Source organism: Dermacentor variabilis, chromosome 9 (assembly GCF_050947875.1).
Source record: "Dermacentor variabilis isolate Ectoservices chromosome 9, ASM5094787v1, whole genome shotgun sequence".
Taxonomy (NCBI): Eukaryota; Metazoa; Arthropoda; class Arachnida; order Ixodida; family Ixodidae; genus Dermacentor; species Dermacentor variabilis.
Window position 1 is genome coordinate 15,310,900 of NC_134576.1, and position 9,580 is coordinate 15,320,479.

At 44.4% G+C, this 9,580-nt stretch overlaps 2 long non-coding RNA genes across 2 annotated transcripts; one reads left to right on the plus strand and one right to left on the minus strand.

Moving 5' to 3' along the window:
- Nucleotides 1-1,961: 1,961 nt before the first annotated feature.
- On the plus strand, nucleotides 1,962-5,607 carry LOC142558623 (uncharacterized). The gene is made up of 3 exons (XR_012823056.1): nucleotides 1,962-2,173; nucleotides 2,416-2,592; nucleotides 4,573-5,607. It is a non-coding gene; the product is annotated as an uncharacterized LOC142558623 (long non-coding RNA).
- Nucleotides 5,608-6,969: 1,362 nt separating this feature from the next.
- LOC142558624 (uncharacterized) lies at nucleotides 6,970-8,868 on the minus strand. The gene is made up of 2 exons (XR_012823057.1): nucleotides 8,656-8,868; nucleotides 6,970-7,510 (listed from the first exon to the last, which is right to left on the minus strand). It is a non-coding gene; the product is annotated as an uncharacterized LOC142558624 (long non-coding RNA).
- Nucleotides 8,869-9,580: the final 712 nt, after the last annotated feature.

Consider the following 9,580-nt stretch of genomic DNA (forward strand, 5'->3'; position numbering starts at 1 on the left):
AGACGACGACGACGACGACGATGGGAGCACTAAAGGCCCAACCACACGCGGTGAATCGTGCGCGCCTGGCTGCGCGTCACGCGTCTGCGAGGCCGTACGCGCCTGTCCTACGCGTCTAGAGAGGGCAGACGCGCAGGAAACGCGCGCGTCAAGGAGGTCTTGATCTTGGGCGTCTGTTTGAGCGTACGCGACGGAAGTGGCAGCTTGTGCACCGACGTCACGTGGGCCGCATGTACACTTCCGGCGGTTCGGAAAGGTTGTTGAAGCAGGCCCCGCACACTCTCAAGTTCAACAAATGGCCACAGAGGGCGAAAAATCAATCGAGGCGCGTTTCAGCGTAAGCGCGCAAGTGGAGCTGCTGTAATTTGGTCGAATACTTTAATTGGTGCTTTCTCTGCTAGGGGCGCTGAACATGCTGATTTTTTAAATTTACACAAACCATTGACATGAACAATCGAGGTGTCTAAGGATGTTTTTTTACCTCAGGCAAATAGGCAGTTGATTTTTTTTAAAATTTGATTGTTGAAGCTGCTTTTTAGTCATAGCGTCAAGGTTTTTGTACTTGATTAACCACCGACAGCCGACAGCCTATTGGTATCGATGTGTTTCCTGGCCGTTGGCGTTCGAATACTACGGCGGTAAAACATTTTCGACAGCATCTGGTTTCGTCTGCGAGTCATTACACAGACTTGCTGTAAAGAGGTCTACTCTTGGCAAAAAATAGTGCCTCATTTTGTTTAGGCGTTGATTATCATAATGAATGCGGCGGAGGTTGACGGAATACGCTTGAAGGTACGTTTTTATGCCGTTGATCTCCATAACACCGTAAGTACGCAAACCGATGTCACAGAACACCCGATGCATCATTGTGTGTTCTCCGTCATCGCTTGTTTGCTGTATGCCTACTAATTCTTCACTTCTTCTTCAAGTGTTGCATCCTCCTTTTGTCCTTGTTCTCTTGTGCTTCACTTACAGTATGTCGTTCCGTCAGCTGTAATGCGCATTTGCAAAACCAATACGTTTGATAAGACGCAGTGGTTATCATAATTTCACTACACATGTATTAAGCTGGCACATGTGGTTCAGATACAGATACCTGTATGCGGACTTGCACGACGTTGATGCGGAGATTAGGATAATTATGACACCCGTAAGGAAGAGGCAGCTGACGGCCGTAAGTTGTTGCGTTCTTTTCGCCAAATTACCCGGCCTGGTAGTGCTCTAAAGATGCTGTATAAAAGTGACACGCGGTGGCAGGGAAGTTATGTTTAGCAGCCGACTTTACGTTTTGTAGCTTAGGTCTTCTTTCTCGTGCGTCTGTGCTACCCTTATTAATGAGCCATTTCTTGACTATGTTCTTGACTATGTAACCGCGTTTGTGTGGATCCGTAGACGTGTGCTTTTTGTTGTACTTGTAAAATGCAAATAAAATATTTTCAAGCTTACTCAATCTTTGGTGTGTGCGTTTATTCCAGTCGAGGCATCGTGCCACCTGGAAACCGCACTCTGTCAGTAGCCCTACACGAAATGCAACAGCTGGAGCGCGGCGGCACAACTCGGGGTAACGGCGGCGTAATAAACGAAAAACCGCTCGGGATGCCCTTAAAAGTCAGTTCAGAGTGTGCCTTAACTCGATATAACTCAGCGCTACATATATTCTGCTGCGCCTTGATCGTGCTCCCGCCAGTTTGGTTGCTGTGTGGCAAACGTAGCGCCTACATACATATGTAGGTGCTACGTTTGCCACACAGCAACCTAACTGGCGGGAGCACGATCGATGCGCATCAGCCAGAACCCAGTAGGTAAAGCGACCATACTGTGCAAAACCCCGTTTCCGTTTCCTGTTGTACAGCGCCACCCGTGGTCACATACTTTAGTTCACGACGCCACCGCTACGCTTATTTTCGTAGCACTGTGGAAGGTACAGTTTCCCTTCTCTAAGTTTGTATAGGTGTTCTGTGGTTGAAGTTTCAGAATCGTGCGGAGACGCCGGGAGTCGCTGCTGGTTTCGTGTCGATGGAGCACAGAGGCTATGGAGGCGATCAACAACGAAGCGCTGATCGCCTGCGCTGAGGCTCGACCTGCGCTTTGGTAGCAGGCGAAACACAAGCGCCACTAGAACAAGCACTTGACGAGGTGGTCGTGGATCGTCATTCCCAACGCTGCCGAACAGGCGAGTGCTCGGAATTTTATACGGGCGTCACAGCGGAGCAGTTTCAACCGCGATCGAGCCCGATCGGGGTCGGATTTTGTGATCACGATTGCCTGTACCGCGCAATGTGCGTAGAACCGATCGTGATCGAGAAATTTGATCGCGCTCGATCGCCATCGAAAGCCTAGCTGTGTGGCACTGGTATAAGCTGACTCTCTCATCAGCCGACTCGCAGATGTCTAAAACGCGTTTCATCTGTGCAGATGACGTTATCCCAGCGCTGCAGAAGTGATGGAAGTCCGCGGGGAATAAATTTCGGCGCCTGGGAATACGTTTCAGAAAGAAAAGAGCCGCGCCGTGCCAGACGACGTTCAGGACGACGTCATCTGGCTGTTTTTCGACCAGATGATGTTTCTGCGCCACACAATGGAGAGTAGACCGTAAGTGATCTTGAAGTTTCCACCTTAGCCGGCGTGTTAAAAATGAAACACGGGATTTTAGTGCTTTCCCTTTACCACGTTAACCGGCGATGCCGTAAGTTTGTGTTATAGCTGGCAATGCACCGCACTTATGGGAATCGACTCAATACTGTGCTTACACAAGCAAGTCGGCGCACAGTATGCATTATATTCAGCTTTGTCTAATTGGCGATAAAATATTTGTGCTGCATCGCCGCTCCGATTATCGCATATTTCGTTAAATGTGATCCGGTGAGGGGACATACAAGCAGTACAAGAATAGCTTTGTATATTTATTTAGGTACCCACAAAGCCAGTTTGGCTTTGCAGTGGGGAGCAGAGAAAGCAGAAATACAGGTACAAAATAACAAGTAAAATAGCACTTAAAAACCTAACAGTAAAGCATAAGACAGAAGTACAGAGAATATCACATACAAATGAGCAGGATGAATAAAAAGAAAAGGGCTTGCATGATGCACACACAAAAACAAAACACAAAACATGCAAGTAGTTTTTTTTTATTCTGTGCACTGATCCTAGAAGGCAGCGTGCAAGTCAATGGCCAGTATTTAACTGAGTATTGAATGTTGCAATATTCATGTGTACCTTGGGCACTTCAATGCACAGTTTTAATTTTGCATTTTGTTGCTTGCCAGCAGTGTGCAAATCGGTGCTTCATCACAGACCCTCAAATATTACCTAGCTTGCTTAGGGATTCATTCAGTGTCATCATGCTGTAGGAATAAATGCGCCATAGTACTGACGACATTGTCAGCTGTGTAATTGATAATTCTTTTTGTGTCTGCTCAGCAATGTCCTTACCTAATGATCAGCCTGCGGTTATTCTGCAGATCCCAGGTGGTGTGGTTACTCGTTTAAGCGAAGCTTTCACGATGTTTGTGGAGAACACTGTTCCTGCCTAGCAAAATTTTCAAGGAAGGACTAGACGATCCAGTTTAACACATTCGCAGTGTGCAAAAAATGATTATTGAAATTTTACATGCTAAAACCACGATCTAGTTGCATTATTTTAATTGGTATTTGCATTACGTCCAGTACTTGTCACTCGTGCAACACAGTAGCCAGTAGTCACCTGGGATGACAATGGTTCAACGACTACATTAATATCAATATGAGGCGAGCTATTTGGCAAGACAGTAGGAGTGGCGCTAGGAAAGTCCAGAGAAGAGGCAAAAAAAGCTTGGCTGTAAGAAACCTTCTGGAAGGGTTTGCTCGCTAAGGTCAGCTTTGCTGGGCCAAAACACCCTTTACAAGGCAGATGGCAAGAAGGCAAACATTATTAGATGTAACTTCCTAAATACAAACAACAAATGCCCTGATTACTACGTACACAGCTTCACACTGTGTTTAGACGTACATTCAGTTAAGAAAAACAGCTTAGAATGAGATGAAGTTTACAAACAAGTGAAAGGAAAACAAAGTTACAAGCCAAGAACGTTTCCAGTAGAAAAACTAGAACAGGAGAGAGCCTTATACTAAAGCAAGACCTAACAGTACTACTACTCTATGTTTAGAGAGTGCAAGCATAGGTCTTTCAACATGAAATTTATTAAGTGGTTTTACTGAGTAAATGTAGTGAAATGCTTCCTGCTAATTATTTAAAAACTGAAACATTCCAAATATCATGCACTGTTTTGAGTAGAAGTAATCACTAGGCTTTAGGCGTGCAGATCTCGTAAGAACTGCTTAAATGCATCACAAGCAAAAACAGAAAAAGATACAAAAGCTACACTTATGCGCATGCAGAAACTGTTCATTCTGGTTGTATAGGCAAGCCACTTTTGTCCCTACAAAACTGATTCAGAGCTTCAGTGTACGCTAATAAAATCACACACTAAAACAAATGTGGACAGATTTGAGCCTTCATATATTTTTGCATCCAGACTGGCACATTATTTACACATTGACAGTATGTGCAACCCTTATTACGCTCACATGCAGGATGTCCGCCAACCTTCCACCAGTGCCCCCATCGAGTGAGGAGGGAAGTGCTGCAGACATCTTAACAAAAAATGTGCCAGTTTTCCGATCTGGCAACACTTGGAAGTGCCATCACCGTCAAGTGAAGAGTCACAAGCGCCAGCATCGACTCTGTCTTCGGCGTCGCATGAGTCTGTGGAGTCTCAGGGCATTTTAGAATCTCTTGAATCACCGATGTTTCAAGAAGTTCTGGTTCCTGAGGATTCTGAGGCACACCACAGCAGTCCGCAGTCAGAAGCATCGCTGGCTTCAGCAGGCAGTCGTAGGCTGGATACGTTAGGAAGCATTGCTTCTGAAGCAAAGTCAAGGGGGAGGAAAAGGAAAAAGAAAGATTAGAGTCAGTTAATATTGGAGGAATTAGGCAATGTTTCAAGTGCAATCAAAAGATGCAAACCACAGGACGACCTCGAACTTTTGCCGTCTCTCTGCTCAAACACATTAGAGAGGTCAGTGAGGATACGCATTTCGACATGAAAATTACATTGATGCAAGTAGGAGAGTAATTCAAAGATTAATGTTTTTGAATGTATACTTTTTGTATAATAAAGCCAAGAGACAATGAAACAAAAGGAAATCATTGATGAATTTAATTACTTTATATCGAAATGGAAAAATAAGGAGGAAAATGAAAGTATATAAAAAGGTGGCTTCCCACTAATGGGAGACAAACCCACAAACTTTGAATTATGCTTGCATTGCTTTACCAGTAGAGCTGCAGCAATGGCTATCCCTCTGCAAACTTTCTTGGGCCTGAATGTGCATGTACTGGATCTCACCCTGGTAGTGTTAGCCAACACTACTCATGCAAGAACACTCCAAGAGCCTAATCTAGTACACATAAACATTCTATGAAATTGATGGTGGAATAGCCTCCAGCTCAATTGGTTTTGGTTTTAGCTCCCACCAGTGGCAAGTTATATTTTGACCACTTTCATTTCCCTTCTCCTTGTGATGTTGACATTACAAATAAAATGAGTTATTTTCCTTTATGCTTTATATATGTTTCCTTGTCTGTTGTTGTCATGTCAAAGCCCCTCAGCTCTTCTTTTTTGTTCATTTTACATTGTGTTGTATCCATATTTTTGTGCGGTATTCAAGAATTTCATAAAGTTGATATCTGTGGGCCTGGTTGGCTGGCCATTGCTGCTGTAGAGATGTGTGAACATGTTTTAGCAACACACCTACGATAAAGAAGCACTGACTTGCAACTAAAGGTTTGTTGTTGCAAGATAGATGTTTATCGCTTTCATCTGTGTTTACTCATTCAGCCTGTCTTGCAGCAATGAACCTTTTTGAGTTCACCACCTGTGCATGAAGAGTTTGTGCATGCATGTAGAGATGCCTGTACATGCCTGTAAATAAAAAAATGTAATGAACCTTCAACCAGACCCCACTGAAAATTTCGGTTATATGCTGCAAGTTGTAAAGCCTGTCGGGGCGTTCTAGCAGCGCAAGCATTTTTCATATTGTTTTATTATTATTAGAAGAGGTAGCAGAAAGGCAAAAGTCTTGCCACCACATAGCCAGGAGGCGAGGTTCACTGCCAACATAGACAACCTCTACCTCTCCCACAACTATCATCCACAAGCCACATTCCTTGCATTTTTTTTCTTTGTGTTCCGTGGCTCAGTTCCAGAGTTGGTTTTGCATGTTCTGCATTGGATGTTTGGCCAAAGTCTTTGTACGTAATCAGTGACATTGAAGGCAGTGTGTAAATGAGACATTTATGTGTATGACCCTGCTTCACTGGCAGGAAGCAGGGCTACCTGACGGGAGCCGTGAACAGCATGTGAGCTTTAAAAAATTTCTTAAGCTGAAAAAAATGTAAGAAATTTCTGCGGCTGTCGTGCTGTTCTGCAGTTGTTTAATACTTTGCAGGCACGATCGCCACTATATGACTTACACACCACTGCAGAGTCTAGGCGCGTCAATCCCCACACAGTAAGTCAAGGCAACGTCTTTTATGTCTTACCGGGATGCCAAGTAGCTTGAATGCAAGTTGAAAAAAAAATTAGTACGCATGTTTTAATTGTTTGAATACTAATTATGATGACATGATTTTTCTTCACAATGATCTACATGGCTGTGGGGGGCCCTTTTCAGGTGACATACGATCAAAATTCATTTGTGTAGGTTAGCTACCACCTTTGTTTAATACTACATGTGCAAGCATACCTCAGTGCATGTTTTACAGGTTGCGGAAGGTCAAAAGCACTGAGGTAGCTTTTGTGCGATGCCAGTCGATGGCAGTTTTTTTTAGAGCTAGCCGTAACTGTTACACTGGTGATGCAGTAAGTGGAAACTTTCAGTCTCTGTGCTCATGCGATCATTTTTTTCTTGTATTTCTTTTCACGCGCATTGTCAGTACCATCATTACTATTTCTCGTTTTGTATCAGCATTTCGTGTCCCATTTTTTTATTTGTTTATGAGTTAATAGTTAGTTGTGTATAATTCTGTATTCTGTGGAAAGAGAGAAATAAAGATGATTATTAATATATTATTATTATTATTATGTATTAGTATTTTTTATGCACGCTCATTGTCAGTCGTTTCCTTCTTTCTTTTGTTTTGCTTCAATGTTTTGTGGCTCCTTCCTGATTTGGCTTCCAAAAGGCGGCGGGCAGTAATATGTAAATAAAATAAAATAATTGATACATTAAATGACAAAGAAACGGTGTTCTGTATTCCTGCAATCGCACATTATTACTCTAGGGGCAACTGTCCTTTACCAACCTCAATGCTACAGCAAGTCGTTCTCCAGGCTCCAGGGGTTTCTCGAATGCGGTGCTGCTGTGTGAGGGCCTCTGCTAAAAAGCTCAATAGCTTGTCCAAGAGCTGCGGCGCCTTGCGAAAGAACTTGTAGAAAAATCCGTGGTCATCCTGACGTATCCGTTGCATCTGTAAAAAATGGTGCATTATTGCCTGGCAGCAAGACCATGCCCTGCCCATATACACGCGCAGGTATCAGGAGCTGTACACTTTTCACAGACACACACGTATAGCCACTAGCCATCATTAATTTTACCCCCTGCTTTGTTTATGTGCTTGAATACAAACAGTGGTTCGGCAAAACAGGAGAGCCAGTCAACGGTATATTAAAATCGTGCGGCCACTGCCAAGAAACTTCCGAAATTAGTCGCACAGAATTTTAACCTGCCCCCCAGGTCACAATTTAATTACATTACACTTCATATTCTACAGTCACAATTCTGAGAGAAAGAAAATATAGGAAATCGTATCTCGTCCACAAGCTTCATATAAGACAACCAACACGTGTAAAAAGGTGTTCTTGAATCTATGTGCTATACTAATGGCACAAATATAACTAGCAGTCCTTAGCTTTTTGTAGGGGTGTGCTAATACCGAAAAGTAGATTTAGAATCGAATCAAATGAAGAAAAAATAATCTGGATATCAAATAAAATATCGAATAGCAGAAAATGTATTTCAAAACTTAATCCTTACAAATTTTGTGCAAGAAAAGAGGCTGCTACAGAAGCTCTGTGTAAACAGTATGGTCTACTGTTAATAATGAAGGGAGCCCCAAATTAGTATTACAGATTGTCTGTTGAATCAAGCGCTTCTTCCCCTCTGACGCTGAACAGTTAATGACCGTATGTCGTACGGCATACACGGGTTAGACAGACGGCGGTTGAAACGTCGTGAGGTGTTGTCACCACGTATCCAATATACTATCTGTATGCTTCCGGCGGCTAATCAGCCCGATCTTCGCCTATGCTTTCGCGCTTTCCGCACTACACCCTGCTCTTGTCGTTCCCCCTGTTCGCGTGCGTCACGTTATCGTTTCGATCGGTGCTGTCAACCTGGACGAACCTTGCACCGACGACGCGATGCTGTTCTGCGAATTGGGCGTTCGCGCTCTGCGAGTACGATCCCCGCATTACTACTTTAACCCTTTCGCTTATGCGCGCACTTAAAAACGCTGATAAGTAATTGCTGTCCTAACGAAGATAAGTCTCCATGTCCAAACACTGGCTCCTAGTTCTACCACTGTAGATCATCGAAAGGAAAGAAGTTACTCACAGCCGTAAAGTCCTTCTTCTTTACGCAGTTGAAAGACTGGCCGGACCCACCAACGTCGCCGCCGCAGAGGCCGCAGACGCTTTCTGCGCTCCCGCCGCCGTTGCAAGAGCAGCAGCAGCAAAAGCTTCTTTCTCATGTGGTACATTACGGGGAGAGAACTCTGATGCCGGCGAAGCAAGCGGCTAAGCAAGGGCTCGGCAGCAACGTCGTGCGTGGTCGCGCGCAGATGTCAGCTGCAGTTGTGAGCAAGCAGACGCTATGGCGCGTGATGTTGATAATTGATGTAGCTTTTCTTGCCATAAGGATGTATAGATACGAACAGCGTGCGTTTCTCAACTTAAAAACAATGTACTAGCTGTAACATTGATAAATTAAATAAACATGGCTAGCCATAAAGAAATTAAAGATAAACTTTTCTCAAAGCCAAAGACGACCGTTTCCGCCATCGCTGGGCAGCTGGTCTGTCAGCCCTGTGCTACGCGCAGCGAAGCGCGCACGTGTGCGCGTATCGTGTGGCTGGACGCCCTTCCCTTCATCACCCGCGTACGCGCACGCAGACGCGTACGCTTACGTGTACGCGTAGCGAGACGCGTATCCCGGGCTGCGTGTGGTTGGGCCTTAACGGACTCCGCCTAGTGGGTCAGAGTGAGATTGGATGATGAAGAAGAAGACGTGTCTCTGCTCTGTTTGTTCTTGAACAGATTGTCCTGTTGTTCGTGATGGGGGGGGGAGGGAACGTCTCGTCTCCCCGTGTTCTGTCCGCGTTATACCGCGACAAAAAAAAAAAAAGATATATATATATATATATATATATGTGTATATATGCTGTACGTGATGCTTACTGCGATGCTGAACTTTAGCACGCTTGTGTTGGCGGCTTGTATGGCGCACGTAATGGTTGATTGGCCGGGCAAACCGCTGAACA